The sequence below is a fragment of the Marmota monax genome, unplaced genomic scaffold, assembly GCF_021218885.2.
Source record: "Marmota monax isolate L192 unplaced genomic scaffold, Marmota_monax_Labrador192_F-V1.1 WCK01_AAM20220418_F8-fsc00731, whole genome shotgun sequence".
Lineage (NCBI taxonomy): Eukaryota > Metazoa > Chordata > Mammalia > Rodentia > Sciuridae > Marmota > Marmota monax.
The window spans coordinates 147917-153325 of NW_026692629.1; positions in this window are offsets into that span (position 1 = coordinate 147917).

Sequence of the window (5409 nt, forward strand, 5' to 3'; positions counted from 1 at the left end):
TGTGAAGAAATAAAAATTTGCACACACCCTTAAATTTTGAAGAGATTTCTATCAATTGTCAATAACCACCAAAGAAAGAAAATCCCTGGTCCAAGTGTTTCACTGGACCATTCTACCACACATTTTTTTTAAATGCCAATGTACTTTTCAATCTCTTCAAAACATATATAACAGGAAGGAATACTTCCAAACTCACTCTACAAGGTCACAATTACCCACATCTCAGTGCAGACAAAGACACTACAAGAAAAGAAATGTACAGACCAACAAATTTTGAAAAATCTGGTGAGAATATCATCACCAAAATTCTAAGAAACTGAACTCAACAACATAATGATAAAATTATAGTTCTGGGAATATAAATCAGTAAAAGGATATTCACCTAACTTTCATGAGGTTCTGGGGTTGATCCTCAACACCACACACACAAAGAAAAGAAAGAAAAAAGAAAAGAAAAATAAATAAAACAATTGTATACCATGTTCAAGTAGAACTTACTCTTGAAATAAAAAGTTGGTTCAACATGTGAAAAATCAATGCAATGTACTACATTCATGGAAGGAACAACAGAAACCACAAGATTATTTCAGATGATGCCAGAGGGAAAAGCACTTGACAAAATTCAACACTAATTCATGAAAAAAAAAAAAAAACAATTAACAGACAAGAAGTAGAAGGAAACAGTCTGAGCATAATGAAAACCATATAAGAAAAGGCTACAGCTGATGCCAAACTCAACAGTAAAAGACCGGAGGCCTCTCCTCTCGGATCACAAAGGAAGTAAAGATGCCCAGTACTGCCCTTTCTATTCAACGTGTACTAGAAGTTCTATGAGCAATTAGGCAAGAGAAAGAAATAACAGACAAGGAAATTAGAATAGAAGTAGTAAATTCTATGTTCATGACGATGTTATGATTGCACAGGATAAAAAAAATAAAAACATAAATATTCCACACAAAACTATCAGAACTAATTTAAAAATTCATCAGAATTATAGGATAAAAATCAATTATGATTCTACATATTACCAATATACAGTAAAAAAGAGAAATAAAGAAATAAATCTCATTACAAAAACATCAAGAAGAATAAAATACTTTACAAACTTATAAGAAGATAAAAAGATTCAAATATTCAAAATTTCAGAACATTGTTGAAAGCAATTGAATGGGACACAAATAAGTATAAGGTATCTTCTGCTCAAAGACTGAAAGACTTCATATTGATAATATTTCCATATAACTCACAGTGCTGTACAGAGTCAGTGCAATCCTTATCAAAATCTCGGTTTCATTTTTTTATAAATAGGAAAAAAAATATGGAATTTCAAGATAGTTATGAATTGCCAAAACAATCTTGAAACGGAAGAACTAAGAGATATCACAAATTCTAACTCCAACACTTACAATTCCACAGTAATGAAAAGTGTGGTACTGGCATGAATACCAAACAGAGACCAATGAAATAGAACAGTCAGAAAGAAATAAACCCATTTGTATATGGGGAAATGGTCTTCAACAAGGGTGTCAAAGTATACAATGGGGAAAATACAGCATCTTCGACATATAGTATAGGAAAACTTACTGTTCACATTGAAAGAATGAAGTTAGATCCTTACCTCACACCATAGGTAAAATTTAACTTGAAGTAGAGAATAAACATAAACTAAGGCCTGAAGCCATAAAAATCCTATAAGAAATGATAACTTCATGCTTTGGTCATGGTCTCTAAGATTGACACTAAAAACACAGGCAACAAAAGAAAGAGAAGACAAATATGACTACATCACACATGAAAATGTAGGGCTAGGGATTTTGCCCATTGGGAAGTATGAGCATAGCATGTATAAAAGCATGGGTTCAAGCCCAGGTAATTACACAAACAAAAACACACAGAGACACACACATACACACACACACACACACACACACACACACACACACTACTCATTCTGTTTCTCTGGTTGGACCATTATTTATACATATTTTGCTGTCTCTTCTGGGCAAAAGCTTTTGGGTTTGACACAGGACAGTTATACAAATTTATGTCAAAATATGAATTTTCTACTGTCTTTATTTGAAGAACTTGCACTTATTTGACATATGGCTTCAGAAGACATATATAGGTGTCAAGTTGCTTTATATATGGGTGGCAGTCACACCTTTGTTTTAGTAGATATGCTGCTGAAACAAGCAAAAACAGCATTGTTTTAAAGCAGTGTTTGGATTAAAACTTCTACCAAGAAATAATTTTGCTTGTCTATATTCCTAGAAGGAAAACATATCACAACTAATAAGTTTGAGATATTTAAGATGACAGAGAAAATAAGATAAAATTTTGGGGTTTGACTAATGTCATCTACAGCTAAACACAATAAGCTACATTAATTAGCTCTTGTTGAATATGTTACATGTGTCTGTGTATGGTCCATTTGGTAGTACCAGAAAAAAACAAACCAAACAAAACAGGATTGACCTAAAAGAACATATTTTTGGATAAAGAAATAATAGCCCCTGGACCCACAGAATCTTACCCAGATGACAAAATGCCAAAACATGCATGGCCTCTAGTGCTCCTACAAATGAGTCCATGAATGGTAAGGGAAAACCAAGAATTTAGATTTGGTGCCTCACTCATGGAGCAGAAATTAACCAGATCAGAGGAAAACACATCTGAAGGTAAAGGATGCTGAAAATATCTCTCCAACAATATCCTGGTATTATATTAGTGCTCTATCCTATCCTTTCCTTTTGTCCCATAATAGATCATTTTTATTTTAGTGGCCTAGTTTATGTTCCTACTATATAATGCTAGAGTGTTTTACTGATAATTTTGTTCTTCAATATCCAGGAGAAGAAGAGGTTTGTGTGAATTTGCAAGAAGATTGAAAGTGTTATAGAAATTTGAGCCCAAACTATTTTGGACAGTCTTTCCTAGTCTTCCAGACAAAGATGCAGAAGATTATTTTTTGTACTTAAGAGACTGCCACAGTTTGGATCTTGAGAGTCCCCCAAAGTCCCATATTTTCAAGGCTTGGTCCCCAGTGTGGTGCTTTTGGGAGATGAATCTTTCAGAGGTGGGGCCTAGAGGAGAGTCTTTGGGTCATTGGGAGTATACTCTCAAAGGTGAATGAGTTTGTTCAACACATGCTCTCACCATGAAGTGCTGCCTCTCTACAGGCCCAAAAGTAATGGGGCCAAGTGATCATGGAGTGAAATCTCCAAAAGTATGAGCCAAAGAAAACTTTTCTATTTATAATTTGATGGTTTCAGGTATCTGTTATAGTGACAAGAAGCTGACAGAACATTGATGAAAATTAATAATCCCAATGAATAGATGGACCATGATCTTTTTGATGGGGACAAAATGTTTCTTGTCTATCTTCATAGGGTCAGCCTGGTCAGGCCATGTCTTTCAAGAATTTTAAACTTTACAGCTTTGAATTTAAGCTTTTTTTCTGTGACTTTAATCAGCCAGTGAAATATCAGTAGATAACATTATATATAATAATGGCAAAATTTACCATCTATTTGGGACTTCTTTTTCCTTTTTTTCTTTACAAATAAAAATTGTGTTGGATTTATGAACTGAAATGTAATGTCTGAAGTTCATTAATTATTATGGTACTATTTAGACAAAAATGATGGATCTACAAATTGTTGTTATATTTTAAAATTCTATCATACAATTGAGTCTTTGAAAGTATTTCTCAAATTTCCAGACATACATTTATTGTAATTGCATCTTATAACCCTGTTTTCAACTGAAGTAAGCTTTGTGTGAAACCTGAAAGAAAAAAAAAAATAAAAAACTTTTCCTAATGGAAATGTTCCAAGAGGCTTTTCCTCCTCTCAGGCTCAAAAATAAAGATGTCAGACCCAAGATCCACACCACCTCCAGAATCATGGGAAGGCACTGCTCAGGTGCGTACGTGATATAGAGAAAATGACTTAGGGAATTTGAAATAAAATGTTTGGGAAGCCATTAATTTGGCCTAGAATCCTGTATAGATTCAATAGACCAAATCAACTTGGAATTCCATCACAGTAGCTGAGTGCTATGGATCTCATATGGCCCTAAAGGCCATGTGATGCAGACCTGTTGCCAGCCTCTGGTACTACTGGGAGGTGATAGAAACTTTATGAGGCAGAACTTCATTGGTGCATGTTAGGTTTGGGGGCACATGCCCTTGAAGGGGATGTAGGGATCCTGACCTTTCTTCTCTGGTCTCTGTTGCTTACTGGCAACCATGATGTGAGAAGATTTGTATAACCACATGCTCCCCACCATGATGTTCAGCCTTAACACAGGCCCAAAGTGATGAGGCCAAGAGATCATAGACTGAAACCCCTGAAACTCCTTTGAAGTTGCTTAAACTCTGGTATTCTGTTACAACAATGGAAAGCTAACACTGAACTTCAATTCATGTGGGAAACTTTTGAACCATTTAAGCTGTAGCTAAATAAATTTCCTCTTTACCTCATTTTTGTTTTCTATACAAGCTACCTAATTATGTTGTTGACCACAGTTCATAGTACCTCTTCTGATTCTTAGGGCTGTTTGGAGCTACCAATGAATCATTGCTTTAAATTCCATAGACCTTTTGGGGTTCTCTCAGTACAATGGTGCTGAAAGACATGACCAGTTGCAGGTGGCTGCTGTTAATGGTGCAGATTCCATGCATGGTTGGGATTTATGGGTTTGATTATTTTGTATTCAGATGCCTGCTGCTCTGCAGTGAAAGAAATATTGTCACAGCTCAATCGCCTTGAGGTGCCAGCTGTCCAGAGGAAGAAGAATATATCACATAAATGTATAAGTCCCAATTCACCTGTTGCTGCCCACTTTGTTTACCTTGAAGAATATTTCCTGACAATATATCCCTTTGATGTGCTTCCCCTTAAATAAACCATGCAGAGCCCTACTCTTTCTTAGAGATTGGACTCATCAGATCTCATCCACTCACCAGGCACCCATTTTGAAACTGTTTCCCTTGTATTTTGTAATTGTTTCTAAATATTATTTCAGACTTTTAATTTCCCAGCCAGCTTACTCCTCCATGTGATTATCTGATCCCTCATTTTTTAGGCCACAGTGACAATTTGGTGCCTGAACAAAGATCTATCCATGAGCTATTCAGAATGAGAAATTTCAGGTGAGCTTGGACACTCCTCATAAAAGGGATGCAACATCATTTTTGAAACACAGTGAGGGGTGGAGTAAATTGTTTAGTCAGCCCTGTAAAACTTGCAATATTCTCTGAAAGTATAACTAAGAAAAGAAAGCTCTTTTATGCTTAGGATAAGGAAGGCACAGTTGTCACAGCTTTTAGAATTTTCTTTTCAATTTTTTTCTGTATGTTTCTTTAAGAAAAGAGTAGTAAATGCAGATTCTTGGGAGGCATTTGGT